Raw genomic sequence first — 18614 nt, 5'->3', positions numbered from 1 at the left:
AACGTGCACGAGACCAGAAGACCAGAAGACCAGAAGACACCAACTCATGTGTTCATGAGACTGATGAAATCTCTCAGGAGACACTTTAAAGAGCAGATAACAAACAGCAGGCAGCGCAAACTCCATTAGTTTAGGACCTGGGCATGACATGTGGTGACCTGGAGCCTGTTTCTATTAGTGTGTGTGTGTGTGTGTGTGTGTGTGTGTGTGTGTGTGTGTGTGTGTGTGTGTGTGTGTGTGTGTGTGTGTGTGTGTGTGTCAGGAACCAGTTACTCTCTGCTGCAGTCTGCCACACCCAGTTTACAAAAGACAGGAAGAAAAGAGGAAACAGCTGGTAATATGTACATTTCTGTTCTTACCTTTCATAATAAAAGCCCTCGACACACACTGTTTACCAGAGGAAGCTAAAACTCACTTAACTAGTCAAAAGAAAACTCAATAAAATGACTTACAGCAGCTTAAGTTGTATAACGATTTACCTCAGACAGAACTGTGAGGACTTGAGCTGCACTCGGGGAGAAAGGGTTGAATGAGTTGGACAATGGGACTCGAACTCATCACAAACGCTTTCAGTGATCCATCTAAATTATTCTTGTAATCATTGTGAGTAACAGAGAGACAACTTCTGCAGCCTGACGGGACGCCGCTCTGTGCACCCGCTCTGTGCACCCGCTCTGTGCACCCGCTCTGTGCACCCGCTCTGTGCACCCGCTCTGTGCACCCGCTCTGTGCACCCGCTCTGTGCACCCGCTCTGTGCAACCGCTCTGTGCAACCGCTCTGTGCACCCGCTCTGCAGGAGAGCAGCAGCTTGAATGAGCGTCACGAGGAGAAGAGATGAGAAGAGAAGAGAAGAGAAGAGATGAGATGAGATGAGATGAGATGAGATATGATGAGATGAGATGAGATATGATGAGATGAGATGAGATGAGATATGATGAGATATGATATGATGAGATATGATATGATATGATATGATATGATGAGATGAGATGAGATGAGAAGGGGCTGCTCACATGCAGCAGGTGCAGAAGGCTGCTGTCGTCCAGTCGTTCCCAAAGCGAGCCACAGGTGGGTCAAGGAGCTTTCATTTGGGTCGATGGATAAATGTGCAGATTGTCTTTTTATTTAATATTTATATCTGCAGTAGATCCTTGATCCGGCCTGTTGAACCCGCCCGAGTGCCTTACTTTGGTCTCATTCATAAAATATTGAACATGTGCATGTTTTCAATAAAATGAAGTTGTTCATCAAACATGAATCTCTTAGAAATGACTGGTTTACCGCTTCAGGAGAATATGGCGTAAACGTGAAAGTTGGCTGTAAAATATGAATCAAAAATATTTGCACTCAAACTGTCTCTTCTCACTTTTTATTGAGTGAAGATGGTTTTCTAAAGAAGTCTCTCTTTGTGTAAACATTGGTCTGTTCTCAGATGATCATGAAACCAACACAAGGACACACTTCATCTTCTTACCTGAAGTAAATATGACGCGAGCAAAGCAGGAAGTAAAGCGACACGAAGCCATAGCGGCGATGGATCGCTCGCTTTGTTGCCTCAGTCTGTTGTTGTGTATCGATCACCAATAAGTTCAACATGCTGGGGGCAGCTCGGCCCGATTAACTCATTAGGATGCTTGTAACCTCTGATAATCCATGAAGCAGGCTGCCAGCATTCAACATGGCTGCACTGTAAAGATAAAGATATGAAGGTGCACCGGCAAGAAAAACATATCAGACACGACCTGAAGCTGGAAGACCAGGATGAAAGACAACGTGGAGCATCCTGCTCACACACACACACACACACACACACACACACACACACACACACACACACACACACACACACGCACGCACACACACACACACACACGACATGTGGACCGATGGGTGAGTGGAGGCCGGGCCGAGAGGGCCAATCGATGAGCAGGAGTGATGATCAACAAGCTGTTCTCCCATCAGAGCAATGGAGGCTCCACATGAAACATAAAAGAAGCCGATATCTTTACAGAAGACGTGTCTGTTGCTGAAATCTGATTAAGAAAACGTCTCTTCTGTGCAAATGAAAACAGAGAGTTGAGATCTTGTGACGGATAAATAGGTTTTTCATCTTAATCAAGGCTCTTGTTCTGTTGTTGCATGTTAACCAGACACCAGATCCACACGGCTGTTGTTTTCTCCTCAGCATCAATTTCCTCAACTGTTTAGGGGGAATAAAAATAAAGTACTTTGTACAGAACAAACACTGCAGCTGGAATTTGATTAGTAATTAATAAGGAGAGTGCAGCAGAAATGTGACAGGCTATTAATAAGGAATTAAAGATAAAATATGATGGTGCAAAACAAAAAGGAAACTAATTGAAGGATGAAATAATGCACGAGAGGACCAACTGCTGCCTGAACATTGAGATGAACGAATCAGCTGAAGACGTTTCTTCTGATTTACTTGTGTTTGACCTTCATCAGCCTCCTGAGAGATGCAGAGAGACAGAGTCATTGTTGATGCTCGGTGTTGTAGTTGTTGGTTAAATTCATCCACGTGTTGGCAGGGCTGGTGAGCTAACACGCTAGCAAGCCTGGAACATGCTAGCATGTTTAGCACAACCAAATAAGATCAGAAGCTTATAGTTCGTCATAGTTTTAGTTAACGAAATCAAACAGAAGAAGCTAATCCGTTTTCCTGGAGGTCAGCAGTGGAGAGAAGCTTTCTGCTTCCATGAGAAGCTTAATGCTGATTTATTGAGTCCGTTAGAAATAATGTGATTGTGGTATTTCTCCTGTTTCTCCATGGCGAGCTGTAAGCTGTGTGCTGACTGAGGTTTAAGGCCTTCTGGACAAAATAACGAGGACAACAACTCAAAAACAGCTGACGAGGACAAAGGTTGAAACAAGTTGAAGGTCCTGACTGTGAAAAACAAAGACTGGAGGAGAAGGAAGATAGCAAGTTAATCACTGACAGAGATTACTCAGAAAGCACAAATTAACCACACGGAGGTTCAGCCAATAAGGTCAGCAGTGAGGTAACCTGTTAGATTTAATCTCTGTGGTGTGTGTGTGTGTGTGTGTGTGCGTGTGTGTGTGTGTGTGTGTGTGTGTGTGCGTGTGTGTGTGTGTGTGTGTGTGTGCGTGTGTGTGTGTGTGTGTGCGTGCTTGTATATGAGGTCACATGTTTGTGCTACTTTATCGTGGAACTACTCATTAGAAGTATAAAAGAATGTATAGTAAAAGGTTTTTATGAACAGGTATTAAGTCAACTACGATGTGACCGGTGCTGCTTGACTTTGATGTGTGTGTGTGTGTGTGTGTGTGTGTGTGTGTGTGTGTGTGTGTGTGTGACTTGGCTCTCAGCAGAACAGAGAAACACTATCGCTGCCAGAACTGCACTGCTCGGGATGTCTCCACATAGCGGCCTCGTGTCACCTTGGAGCATCTCAGAGGCGTGTTCCCTTACTCAGCCGTGTGCAGCAGCACACGCAAACACAACAGGACCCGGCAGACGCCAGCGGGGCATTAGTTTGTCTGTGCGGGGAAGGCGGTCATTATTAGAATAGCTGCTGCTGATGCAGACCCTCGTTTAAACCGGCTAATGGCTCACCGCCGCCTGCACACACACACACACACGCTGATAATTATACATTCCAGGGACAAAGTGTCTCAGTGTGTCGGGTCTCTGTGGCAGCGTCCAGCTCCCGTCTCGCTCGTCTCATTACCTGCTTTGTTAAGTTTCCACTCAGTCGTGACCTCTGTGACCCCGGGCGATGGCGGCGAACGACGCATCCTCGAGTGACATCGCTCGAGAGGATGCTCCTCCTCATTCCTACTGGAAACATGAACACCGCCCTCCACAAATCACAAATGTGCCTCAGACATTCGCATCAGTCAGGAGCTGAGTGCTACTGTTGTGATGGATCTCACAGAGCAACGGCACGAGGAGTGTGTGACATGACGCTCTGCCATCTGATGCTCTGCAGGAACACGACATCATGAGTTTTATGGTTCAAAGAATTATCATAACGAATATGAAGAAGATACCCTCAGGTTTGCTGTTACAAGTACAGCCATTGATCCACACACACACACACACACACACACACACACACACACACACACACACACACACACACACACACACACACACACACACACACACACACACACACACGACATCACAACAGAGTGAAGTTGCATCATTATTTTACTGGATCATCCAGCTGAAGTTCACAGCAGGATCCTGCAGGACGGACGAGTCGCGGCTGGTTTCAGGAAGAGGACTCGCGATGCTTTCTGCATGTGCAGCTCTGCGAGCGCTCAAACTCAGTCAATACAGCCGCCGCCGAGGGACTTATTGCTTCAACTATCTCCTAAAATAACATGTAAAAACAAAAGAAGCAGCATTTGTTGCACGGTGAGTTGTGTGCTGGTTCCTGCAGACACCAGGATGTAGTCACCACCCGAGGCCCCGAGTAAAGGAACAGTTCAGCACGCTGTCCTCTCCAAGAGCCCAAATTAGTCTGTTTATGCATTTCTGTATTTAAATGAAGACATTCATTTCTGCTCCCTGCTGCAGATAACGGGTCTGACTCTACAGCTTCATAATTACAAAGCAGACATGAGGCTGCCGCTGAGTTTCTCATTTGACTCCTGGTAGGAACCCCAAACATTTCCCCAAAATGTTGAATTATTCCTTTTAGCCCGACACTCATCTTATCCAGTTAATCAAACTCTTATCCCCGATTGGCCCGCTGCAGAAGGAAAAAACAATTATGGCCAATATTGTGCATGTGTGTAGCTGACATCTTGTCTTTACACACACACACACACACACACGCCCACACACACACACACACACACACACACACACACACACACACACACTGGTCGCCTCCTCTTTGCTACGTTTTGTCTGTCTGCAGCATTAAAGGCCACCGTATCTGTCCGAGTTGTCGATCACAATCTAATTTTAAACAACCCTACATCCATACACACACACACACACACACACACACACACACACACACACACACACACACACACACACACACACGCCCGCTCTGCTTCTTCTTCTATTCAAGGAGGCTTGTCCTTTCCTCTCCGTCTGTTTCCAGATCATAACTCCACCCCTCCGCTGCCTCCACCCGTCACTGCCTGCAGAGCTTCCACAAATGAGATAAGAGCACTAATGTGATTGGGAGAGAGAGAGAGAGAGAGAGAGAGAGAGAGAGAGAGAGAGAGAGAGAGAGAGAGAGAGAGAGAGAGAGAGAGAGAGTTTCTAATTTAATAGAAACTCCATCAGGCTAATGGAACTGTGGACTGACTGCCCAGCTTCCTACACACACACACACACACACACACACACACACACACACACACACACACACACACACACACACACACACACACACAGTCATTTACTCTTCACTGTATTGTACCCCGTGAGCGTGGGAACCATTAGCATTCAGCACAATGCGCAGCGCGGACGCAGAGCGGTGGAGGGAGGACGAACCAACGATGGAAGGAAGCAGATGAAATGATAAGTTCAGACGGACGTTCAAAGAAAAGCAGAAAGAGCACCACCCTAATGAGACGGAGCAGACCACAAAGCCAGGCGGACCGGCGACGCCCCCGACGCAGACAGTTCACCAATTAGGGATGAGGAGTGTACGGGCCTCGTTAAGGCCGGTCAACTGGGCTGAGGGGGCGGGGCTAGGGTGGGTGAGGGTGGGCGAGGGTGGGGTGAGGGTGGGGCGAGGGTGGGCGAGGGTGGGCGAGGGTGGGTGAAGTAAATGAGAGTGCACCTCTATCTGGTACACACAAACACTCATTCGCACACGGGCTCGTCAGCTGATTTATTTCCACTTAAGAGCCTCGAGTGCGGACGTTTGGACACGAGACAAGAAGCACAACGAGGACGCGTCCTTGAGTCGCACGCTTCCCTCCTTCACGTGTGTTCACTCCGTTCTCTCCCTCGTCTTCTTTTCCTCCGGATCGCTTCTTTTCAGACTTCCTCCTTTACGAAAACACAGCCGTCCTCTTCCTGTCGTACGGCGACGGTCGGACCAGCGGGATGCAGGGATGGAGGGATGGAGGGATGCAGGGATGGAGGGATGGAGGGATGGAGGGATAAAGGGATGCTGGGATGGAGGGATGGAGGGATGGAGGGATGGAGGGATGAAGGGATGGAGGGATGGAGGGATGCAGGGATGGAGGGATGCAGGGATGGAGGGATGGAGGGATGCAGGGATGCTGGGATGGAGGGATGGAGGGATGGAGGGATGCAGGGATGCAGGGATGGAGGGATGCAGGGATGGAGGGATGGAGGGATGCAGGGATGCTGGGATGGAGGGATGGAGGGATGGAGGGATGCAGGGATGGAGGGATGGAGGGATGGAGGGATGCAGGGATGGAGGGATGCAGGGATGGAGGGATGGAGGGATGGAGGGATGCAGGGATGGCGCGGCCGGTTTTCCTTTTTTTGGGTGACCTCGCTGAGACAAATCCAGAAATAATCGACTGAAATTCCACATGAAGTCCTTCTCTAGAGGCGGACGCCCTGCAGCTCCTCGTAGGCGGCGCATTGTTTCCGTCTTCACAGGAAGTTACGTTCAGGAAACACACGTACGCAGTTAGCTTCAGGAAAAGAGCAGGCTGACACCTTCCATGACAAGTGACTCATGTTGTCATGCTCAGACTCCTCTGACGGCCGCAACACAATCACAAAGTTATAGCTATTTTATAATTGAATTGTTTTTTCACAAATACACGACATGTATTCTAATCAGCTTGTTTCCTCATCGAGCAGCTCCTGTTTTCTCTGTTCCTACACTCTTGTCCAATCAGAGAAGACCTCTGTTTCTCTCTTCTCTCTCTCCGCAGGTTGAACTCCAGCATCCTGAATCTGCACACACACTCTGCACACACACTCCGGTACAGCAGGTGGCGCTCTGCACCGAGTCGAGTCATTTTATCGTGGCTGATGCACTGAAGGTAAAATATTCACGGCCCGCCACCGGTTTGCACTCATCCTGCACATCAGATGCTCACGTTCATGACATTGCGAGCTGAAGCTGCGCTGTGTGACGCGCTGGGAGCAAGAACCCGTCGCCTCCATGATGTTTTACAAACAAGGAAATCAGCTCGAGCATCGACCATCTCAGAGGGAAGGAAACTCCTCGTCTTCATGTGGAGTTCTGCAGACGCAGCTGAGAGGTGATCACATGAGAGAACCGCTGCAAAAAGCAAAAAAAAATCAATTCTGTTTTTTTTAAGGAGAAATGAATACACATGCAGAAAATGAGGTGAGCTCAGTCTGATGTCTTTGGAACAGAAAATAACTTACAAGGCAGATTCACTTTGTGGGGAAATACGCTTCTGCGTATTCTTGCAAAGACAGATGAGAAGATCGATACCAGCAACAGCTCTGAAAGTCTTATCAATCTTCTGGTTTCACGCTCCGCCAGAGAGCCAGCGAGCTCCAGAAGAGTGGAGCAGAAAGAAAACACCAGCGAGAGGCTTCAATGCAGACGGAGACGCCACTGCTCCGAGGCCAAACATCCTGGAACAATGCAAGAGCTTATCAGAAATATATTTTGTGTCTGTAGAATCTACAGTGGATGTTTTTAACTGAGAGAATCCGGTGACCCCAGAAACTGCTTTTAGAGATGATGCCTTGCTCGGGACCAAAGGCAGGCTGACTCCACAGTGGAGCTCGACCATATGGAGGTCACTACATGGATGTCATGTTGTGACCCCACTGGGTCGTGTGTGTGCCAGAGAGGAAGAAAAGACTGAGTTATTCATCTGATTATGAGGCAAGCAGCTGTTTAATAGCTGTGACAGAAACACGCCCGCTGACACTAAACACAGGAAAACATGTACGGGAATATTAATGCAACGTGTCAAGAGCTGTGCGTGTGGACGTCCACACGTCATGTGATTCAGTGCAGGATCGATACGGCCGTCCACCTTTAAAGGAACAGCGCACATTTATTTATCCAGCGTTACGCTGATTTATTCTCAAAGAGAGTCACAACGAGCTGAGTGTGTGTGTGAGTGTGTGTGTGTGTGTGTGTGTGTGAGTGTGTGTGTGTGTGTGTGTGTGTGTGTGTGTGTGTGTGTGTGTCTGTGTGTGTTACAGTCGAGTCGACCCAAACCTCAGCTCTTCCTCTCACCTCGCTTTAGGTGAGAACGACACCTGTAATCATTCCACCTGTACACATCAAAAGATGGAAACAGCTGCATCCTTACGCAGAGAAATGCTGTTAAATGACAAAATGTGACTAAAACAAACAGTTTCATCAAATAAATGACTAAATCTAGATCTACAGCACACAGAGAGGTGTGCTCAAAGGTGACCTGATGTTACTTCCTACCTGTGCTCCTCTCACAGCTGATCATCAAAGGTGTTTAACACATCTTAAATAGTGCCGCCACATTGTTATTCAAATATAATCTGAATGTGTTGTTTGGCCTCATGGAGCATCAAAGTTCATTATTAAAATGACTGTAATACATATTCCTTTCCCCGGTGAGTTCCTCTCAGTACAATCTGTGTTTCCACCTGTGGGACTGAAACCAGAAGCTCCACATCTCCTGCACAGCCTGATCAGAGAGGTGAGCGGCATTAGGTGAACGGTTCAGTTCATCATCTGGACAACGCGGCTACACATCCTCGGTCCTGCCGAGTAACACAATTACGCTGATGTTAGGAGGCGAGGAGCTCGGCCTGTCTGCGGCCTCTCGTCCCTCTTTCCCTCCGTCACCGATGTTTTCATCTGCAGTGGCTCATGAAGCAGAGGACGAGGAAGCGGCAGCTCTCATTAGCGGACTGATTAGCGTTAGCATCGCTTGTAACGAGATTACTGCGTCTGGACCACAATGCGTCCGCATTGTGTGCTGCATTGATTTGTGTTTGTTAGGGCTGGTTACAAGATCCATAATGCATCACACACATCACATCCCCTCTTGACAGCCAAGATTCATAAAGAGATACACACACACACACACACACACACACACACACACACACACACACACACACACACACGGTAACTCTAATATTCACTGTGACTCGAATGCTATTGCTCTTAATCGAGACAGATCTCTCTCCGCTCTCCACTAAAGCCTCTACATCACCTTGGGATGTAGAGGCTGGAAAATAATAAAAACTGTGAATTTAATGAATAAGCCGGGCTGAGTCTCCTGTGTGTGAGTCCCAGGTGAGTTATATCTGCTCCTGTCAGCTAATTTCTTTCCAAGAATAAGGCTGGTGAGATTCCTTATTTGTCAACTTCCATGAAAAGACCAAAACCAACAATGAATGTATGGCAGGAACACGTGTTGCTGAGCATCTCTCACCCGTCTGTGTGTGAGAGATCCAGCAAAACCATCACATCAGTGTTGTGGGACATCTGGTCCTGCTGCTGTGTCCTCACGGTCCACAACATGTTCATGAGAGAAAGAGGAACGGGTCTTTTTAAAGCGTTTTTGCCAATTTGACACCACAAGCAGAGAAAATATGACCAAACACGTCGGGACATTGTTGTCAGAGAGCTGGATTTGAGCCAAACGTAAGTTTTCTCTGTGCGATCTCAGAGGCTGTGCGTCTCTTTTCAGTGTCCCTGTACTTGGAGCGTTGACTGTGTGTTTTGAGTGTCTGTATATTTTACAAGTCATCCAGCATGAGCTCAACCTCGATGGATGGAGATCACATGTGATCAGGCTGAAGGAGACGCAGGAGCTCACGTCTCATCTGGTTCCATCAGGACACGAGGCTGAAGCGAGCCTCGTGCTTCAGGAGCGAAGCAGGAGGTATTGTGTGTGAACCTCCACGCAGGAGGAGAGGATGTTGGGTCAACCAACAACGCAGGCTTTGGTATTGAAGCTGTTTGCCTTCAGTCAATGTTGTTTGTTTTAATTAAGACCCTGAACTCGAGTCATTCGAGCCCGACGTGCTCGTTCCTGACCACAACCGGCACAAACCACGACGAACGCAACAGACCTGAGAGCCGCTGGTGCAGCGACGCTGTGGATGTGAGTCTGTTATTGATCAACATACGGAGAGTTTAGGGTGAAAGGAACTGAATTAGTTTCATAAATATTCAAATACATGAAAACGGAAACATGAAGACTTTCTTTTCCAAATAATTCCTTTCTTACACTTCTAAAGTTCCTACATCCTGCATCCTCCCACAGCTCACTGCCAGTAACAGCAGGGTCAGTGTGTGTGTGTGTGTGTGTGTGTGTGTGTGTGTGTGTGTGTGTGTGTGTGTGTGTGTGTGTGTGTGTGTGTGTGTGTGTGAGTGACGTACTGTGACAGTGTGAATAGTAATGGAGCCGTAGAGGAACTGGGTGTGGAAAAGAGTTACCATGAGTCCCAAAGGAAGACACACACACACACACACACACACACACACACACACACACACACACACACACACACACACACACACACACACACACACACACACACACACACACACGCACACACACACAGGGAGAGCTGGGAACAAAAACGTCAACCAGGCTTCGATGCCAGCAGCTGGCTGACTGAGGAAGTTGGTGTGTGTGTGTGTGTGTGTGTGTGTGTGTGTGTGTGTGTGTGTGTGTGTGTGAGCGTGCGTGCATGCGTGCGTGCGTGTGTGTGTGTGTGTGTGTGTGTGTGTGTGTGTGTGAGAGAGAGAGTGAGACATAAAAAACTGAAGCGGACGTTAAGCAGTGTGAAGACACTCCCTCACGCTGCCTGATACGGTTCTCTGCTCACTTTCTATTGTCTCAACCTTCACCTGCAGCTTCCTGGACGCCAGCACGCCGCTCCTCACGCCGCTCTTCTCCAGCACGCCGCTCTTCATGCCGCTCTTCACGCTGCTCTTCACGCCGCTCCTCACGCCGCTCTTCACGCCGCTCTTCACGCCGCTCTTCTCCAGCACGCCGCTCTTCACGCTGCTCTTCACGCCGCTCTTCACGCCGCTCTTCACGCCGCTCTTCACGCCGCTCTTCTCCAGCGCGCCGCTCTTCTCCAGCACGCCGCTCTTCACGCCGCTCCTCACGCCGCTCTTCACGCCGCTCTTCACGCCGCTCTTCACGCCGCTCTTCTCCAGCGCGCCGCTCTTCTCCAGCACGCCGCTCTTCTCCAGCACGCCGCTCTTCACGCCGCTCTTCACGCCGCTCTTCTCCAGCACGCCGCTCTTCTCCAGCACGCCGCTCTTCACGCCGCTCTTCTCCAGCACGCCGCTCTTCTCCAGCACGCCGCTCTTCACGCCGCTCTTCTCCAGCACGCTGCTCTTCACGCCGCTCTTCACGCCGCTCTTCACGCCGCTCTTCACGCCGCTCTTCACGCCGCTCTTCACGCCGCTCTTCACGCCGCTCTTCTCCAGCACGCCGCTCTCAGCTGTTCACGGCAGCAGCTGTTTTGGCATCAGACGCTTAAATCCAGTGACATTCTCTGCGTCTAAAAACAGCTCGGCCACAAAGCTCGGCCGCTCCATCGCTGATGGGAATCAGTGGCGACGCCGGTTCAGCCTGCAGGGAGGGAGGAGACAGGAGTGTGTTCACACGCTACCAAAACACACAAATACATACACACAAAAGTTGAAAGTTTTCATGTTTCAGTATTTTTCTCAACGATGAGTCGAAGGAGATTCGTCGTGGCTTTTTGTGGTGAATTAACCTTTTAAACACCGAGCCTCTTGTTAGGTTTCTGCTTGAAAATGACATACAAACTAAAACGTCTGTGTCTCTGCGACCACGAGCTATTTGAATAATCTTGGAGTTAATAAAGAAGTATAATGTTAAGTTTTGCACAGATGTGTAAATATCAGTCTTAGTGTTACTGCTTAAGAGTAAATGAAGATGACACACAGAAAGAAATGTAAAGTTTCAGGTCCGCCTAGAAAAAAAGCACTTTCAGCATGATTTTTACCTACAAATGATGCGTTCATAAGCTTTTTAATTCTCCCAAATCCTACATCAAAGTTTTAACATAATCTTTGCATCGTTTTACTTTGATAGAGTGAAGCAGAACAAAGTTAGAGAGGATTTAGTACAGAAAAACGTCAGGCGAGGGCTCACATTTGTAACATTTGGAGAAGAAAAAATAAAAAAATTCAGATTTTTTTTTTAAATTCATAAAACAACCTATATTTCCCTTTAAACCTAAAATACTAATGCACCTTGTTAGGGGGTTTCAGGTTGACTGCAGCTGTAACACACCTGTACCTGGATGGTGTTGTGATGGAAGAGCAGCCGTCAGAACCGAACATCCCGTTAAAACATCGTTAATCAATTGAACAGCTGGAGCTCTGCCTCCAGGCGGAGGAGGGCGCCTGGAGGAGCCGTGGAGACGCTGAGCGCTGCAGACGTTGCTTCATCAGCCGGAGCTTTGCGAGGGAGGACAAAGAGAGAGACACTCAGAACCTCTCCTGACATGCGAGCTGCAGCTCGGTAGAAGTCAGCGTGAAGGCCGTCCTGAACGCCGATGAGAAACAACACGGTGACGTCCTGGAGGGGAATCCAGCAAACACTGACTTGGAGGGGCTGAATGATTACTGAAGGCCGAGCAGCTCTGGGATCGATTAGCAGAACATATCATATTCTAGTTTTCATCAGAGGAGCAATAGAAAGCATCGTAGCTGGAAACATTACAACCCGGCGTGTGATGTGCACGGACAGGAGGGCTCTCCAGCCGGTCATCACGGCAGTACATGCCAAGATAAATATGTAATCTCCTATTGTCTCCATCTGGTATCATCCTCTACCTGCACAAACACACACCTGTGATAACATTATCTCATTCACACACCCTGCCGCATCCTGCACATGCACACAGCAACACATGCACACAGCAACACATGCACACAGCAACACATGCACACAACAACACATGCACACAGCAACACACACACAGCAACACATGCACACAACAACACATGCACACAACAACACATGCACACAACAACACATGCACACAGCAACACAGACACACAGCAACACATACACACAACAACACATGCACACAACAACACATGCACACAGCAACACATACACACAACAACACATGCACACAGCAACACGTGCACACAGCAACACATACACACAACAACACATGCACACAGCAACACATGCACACAGCAACACATACACACAACAACACATGCACACAGCAACACATGCACACAGCAACACATACACACAACAACACATGCACACAGCAACACATACACACAACAACACATGCACGCAGCAACACATACACACAACAACACATGCACACAGCAACACATACACACAACAACACATGCACACAGCAACACATGCACACAGCAACACATACACACAACAACACATGCACACAGCAACACATACACACAACAACACATGCACGCAGCAACACATACACACAACAACACATGCACACAACAACACATACACACAGCAACACATACACACAACAACACATGCACACAACAACACATGCACACAACAACACATGCACACAGCAACACGTGCACACAACAACACATGCACACAACAACACATACACACAGCAACACATGCACACAACAACACATGCACACAACAACACATGCACACAGCAACACAGACACACAGCAACACATGCACACAGCAACACATGCACACAACAACACATGCACACAGCAACACAGACACACAGCAACACATGCACACAGCGGTGCACAAAGTGTGACTCTTCTCCCACAAAAGAAGTGAGATCACAACTAAATAAACACACACTCTCACTTAAGCACACGCACACAAGCTATTTCCATTCTCAGCATTCGACAGAGTTTTACTGGCCAGACAGGAAGTAGGAAGTGGAGAAAGGAAGCGCGCTGTGGCCGATGACAATACCCTCCACATCCTCCTGGCCTACACAGCAGAAGTCAGACTGAACGTCCATTGATCCACAGCTTCTGCTGGTCTGAAAGATTTAGACTCATGTTTTAACATCTGATGACGCTCAGGAGAATAAACAGTGCAGATCCTGAACGTAGCACAAAAGCTCATTCCTGCACTCTGCAGTCTGGTGAAATGATGGATGCACAGCGTGTCTGTTCCCATCGAGTATTAACATGCAGAGAAGAGCTCCACGGTGTAATTAGTCTGATGTTAACAGATATATTAAAGTCACCCGAGATGACTGGAATATTTCATCTCCCTCACGCGCTCTGGAGGTCGTCCGGCGGTGATGAATTTGTCCACCTGAAAGCCGGAGAGTCTGTCAAGCGTCTGACTGCAGACATGGAAATGAGTCTATCAGACAGCTCAGACAGTGATCAATGCAAAGAGGATTATGGTGGACGGGGCCTCGGCTGCTTCAAAGCGAGGTGCGGTGTCTCGTCACCCGATCATTCAGAGCGAGGCTCGCGGCGTCCTTGGTGTGAGGATGATGAGGGTGAGCAGTGTAAATACTGTTCCTGTTACAGAGTCATCTACCAGGAATGATGGGGCGAGCGCTTTGGTTCCACTCACAGGACCTCCCCTCCAAATATTTAACCTGAACAACCTCGATATCGACACGAAGAGGGAAACCAGCCGTGCAGTGTTCTGCACGTTGTTGCTCTCCAGAGGATGAGCCTCCTGTGTTCAGGTGCTGGATCTGACTGTTCACCTGACGCCACTTTGCTCCATGGCATGGGATCTCAAAAACGGATGGTTATATGCCGATTAGATGAGGAGTCGATATTTAGGGTCCCAAGAGGATGAAGCCGAATGTCGGAGCAGAAATACCTCCTTCAGAGTTATAGCATGATAAATCAGGTCGACCACAATGAAATGAATGTTCCCAAGACCTGAAAACAGCAGCATGGATGCACGTTATCTCCTCACATGAACTGTGTTTTGCTGGCTCACTGACGGGTCGGCTCTCTGGCGGCGCTGCTGAGACTCTGACGTTGCTCTCAGGGCGGCATGTTCACCGCCTCACTCCTCTGAGATGCTTTCATCTGCAGGTGAAAGAAAAGAAATACCCAAAAGGAGCAGATCTGTAAAGACATGAGGTCGGTGAGTTCACCTTTCTCTCGACAGCGCGCCGCTGTGAGGGAGGCGGGACTTCCTGTTGGCAGTGACTGCATGTTGCCTTAAACACGGACGCTGCAATTGCATCATCACGGTAATCATTGTTAATGCATTGATGAGCTTTAAAGGAATACTTTGACCTGAAAGTGGCCGTGTTGCTCGTCCTGCGTTGCCTTGAGTCCTTTAAGGAAACAGTTTGTCTGCACGCCTCCATCAGAATCCAGAAGCAGAGAAGTTTTGATCAACGGACGTACAAGTGGGCCACGTATAACAGCAGCAAATTCAAACAAATACAACAATTGAATTCTCATTTATCCAGTTGTGTGATCACTATTTCCCAACTTGTGCTTCTTAAAACACGTCTGAGCAAAGAGCCGTGAGGCTTCAGAGGAAGTAAAACATGGAACCAGACAAATGACACTTGAATCAAACTGCACCAGATGTTGATCTGCACTGTTTTAAAGTAGCTTCCGTTTACTTCAATCCATCAAGTCTTGTCTCGGTTTTATGATCATTTTGTAGCTGAAATAGTTATTTAATATCGATAAATCACATGGATCCTGGATAAACAACACAATTCCAGGTGTAAATAAAGCTGCAAATGCAGTCGCAATTTCATTTCTTGTTGGAGGTCAGAATATCTGTAAAGCTTCTCAGAAATCCAGAGACGCAGTAGAAACATTTACACCTCAAGCTGCCGAGACGGCAGAAACGGGCTCATGACGCTACTGCTTCAACAGCCGTCATCGAGGAGGAAGAGGAGGAAGAGGAGTGGAGGCTACCTGACGATGACCGAGAGGAGGAATCATCAGACACCAGGAACCCGGAGCGGCGTGGCGGCCCATCAGACGACGGGAGTCAGGGATCGAGGTCGCATTCAGGGCGTGGGCGAGAGCATGTGTTGGGAGATGTCACGGCGGATGAAGGTGGAGAAGGTGTGGGTGGAGGAGGGAGGAGGGTGGAGGAGGGGGGGGGGGGGGGGGGGGGGCAGACAGACAGAGTTCATGATCTGGCCAAGGCAGAGCTGCAGGGTGTGGGTGGGAATGGACTCTCCGTCTGCGCTCGTGAAGAGCCTCGCATGCTTTCACGGTCCCCACAGAGCCGTATTCATCGCCATAGAAGTATGTTCCACGGCCGGACTGTTCATAAAAATGCAACATGTGTTAGCCCTTTATTTCTGGCTCGGGTTCTGGCAGAGTTTCCCTGGCTCGGCACCAGCGCTGGAACCGCCGCGCAAAGGTCAGAGCTAATAATGTGGCGAGGAAGAGCTGGGCTCAGCAACAAGACGGGCTGGTACAGTAGAACCAGCAGGGGGGGGGGGGGGGTGAAACAAAGCAGGAAAACACAGCAACACAGCACAACAAAAGGCCCAACTGAACCTCACATATGGACCGCTGCACGCCGGGCTTTGTGCTGAATGAAACCTCTGCAGGGGTTCATGTGTAACCTCTGTGAGGATGTGCAGTTGTGGCCAGTGTGATGGGAGGTTATGGAAGAGCGATGGCCCGTGGTGATTTATTAAAGAGGAAGCTATTAGTGGCCGTGTGAGGCGCTGCTGCCGCTTCAATTATCATCAGCGCCGCTTCAGACCAGTCAGCTAATTGATAAAAGGAAAAGAGCGAGGCTCGTTCAGCAAGTCTCCAACAGGAAGTAATCAGCTGAGAGAAGTCGGGCGCGATAAGGACGACGTGGCGTTTGGATTTACTCATCTCATTTACTGGGGTCAGAGGTCAGGGTCAGAGGTCAGAGGTCAGGACTCACTTGTGTCTCTGAAGTTGCCTCAACAGCTCTCACCGCTTTGACCCCCTTCATCCATATGAATGGTTTTGTTTGTCTTGGTGGTCTTCACATGCTCAATCTGTACGCCACTTAAGAGGCTGAAGTGTGTTGAGAAGGGACACAAACAATCCACAAGTTCCTTTAAAACCCTTTTCTCTATTTTTAGTCCGCTAAATGTGAATTATCATCATCATAATACTAAGATGAACCAGCTCTACGTTGCTTTTAGCACATCATGACATCATGTGGAGTAATCCACCAGCTCATGCCAGATTATCTCGCTGTAGTTGATCTAATCTGACGTATAGTCATCGTTACATATCGATCGTCGCTCTCTATACGTGAGAACCTGCTTTTGTTTACTCACATTTTCAAGCAGCTTGTGCACCAACGCGAGGAATGGAAAGCAACGTACACATTTGATCTCTTCCCGAGCACGATACCACATTTCCGACTCAGCTTAAAATAACAAGTGTAGGCTTCAGAGACTCCATAACTGGGACGTCCATCAAGTTACTGTCAGCGGCTGTCATTGTCACCGGATGCCGGGCCAGCTAAGGTCCCGAATTCTGGTGTGGGGCGAGGCCGGGTTCGGCCGGGCGGATGAAGGCGGAGGAGGCCCTCGGTGTGGAGGCTCTTCCCAGTTTGGCAGCTTCATCTCTGGAGTCCAACGCCGACTCACATCCCACACCCTCCTCCTCCTCACCCGCTGGACAACTGTCTCGATGCCGCCACACCCGCGGACGCATTTCTGTCTGCCTGTCTCCAGAGCAACGCTGCGTATTAAAAAACAAACCACTTGCATGTGTGTGTGTGTGTGTGTGTGTGTGTGTGTGTGAGTTCAGTGGAAGTAATTTACTCCTCCTGCCCCCGGTTATGTGTTCGGGGCTGAACTTCGGCGCTGTTCATCTCTCAGCATCGTCTATAATCCGGTAAACAGTGCGAGTGTAACTGCAGCCGCTCCTCTCTGTCGAGCTGGATTTGGCTCGGCGTTGGCAGCGCCGGATTCAAGCTGCTCTCACGTGGAGTCTGACCATCAGCGCACAGGAAGGAGAAGCGAGTCGGGCCTGAACATGTTAAATGTGAGCCGGTGTGGCCGCTGGTGTGTGAAGAGAGGGCCTGGACCAGCCGGTTAATATGAGATGTAGCATCTCCAACCAATCATTTTCATCACATCAGCTATGGATTTGTGGCACAGCCTGGGAATCCTTTTTTAATCCCTCTCATTCTTTCCCTGCTCCTAATCCCTTTTTAATTCAACTCTCTCTGTGACTTACAAGGAGTCAAGACAAGAATGTAGGTGTGGGAGTCTGTCAGCGGCTTCTGGCGGACCCTTTTCTCAATTCAGGACCTGTTTCAAGACGTCTGGAGCAGCACAATGGAGGAAGTAGTTTTAAGCGTTTAGGCGGGACGTGTCGTCTCGCTTCAGGCTCAAGAAAGATGCTTCTCGTCTTGAGCCATGAAGTTTTAGACGGCAGCAGGTTCTGTAAAACTGTTAAAGCCAGCGCTAACCTCTCGCCCTGACCGTTAGCATCAAGCTTGCGGGGCTCCTTTTGTTTAGTCTGATGGGCATTCTGCATGTGTCCTCCCTCCATTAGCTAACAGGCAGCACAGACCGGGCTTCAGGTCAGAAGTCAGAGAAGGGAAAGATAAGGAAGGAAGGAAGGAAGGAAGGAAGGAAAGAGGGCCAGTGGAAGAATACAGAAAAAACTAAAGGCAGACTTGAGTGACTCCCTTTGTTGTCGGGCAGATGTACGACGAGGGGAACAGAGATGTTCGGATGTTGAAGTGGGAAGTAGAA

The sequence above is a fragment of the Clinocottus analis genome, unplaced genomic scaffold (genome assembly GCF_023055335.1).
Source record: "Clinocottus analis isolate CAN_PGR_092001 unplaced genomic scaffold, fCliAna1.0.p SCAF_83, whole genome shotgun sequence".
NCBI classification, from domain to species: Eukaryota; Metazoa; Chordata; class Actinopteri; order Perciformes; family Cottidae; genus Clinocottus; species Clinocottus analis.
Note: the sequence above shows the minus strand (reverse complement) of the source record.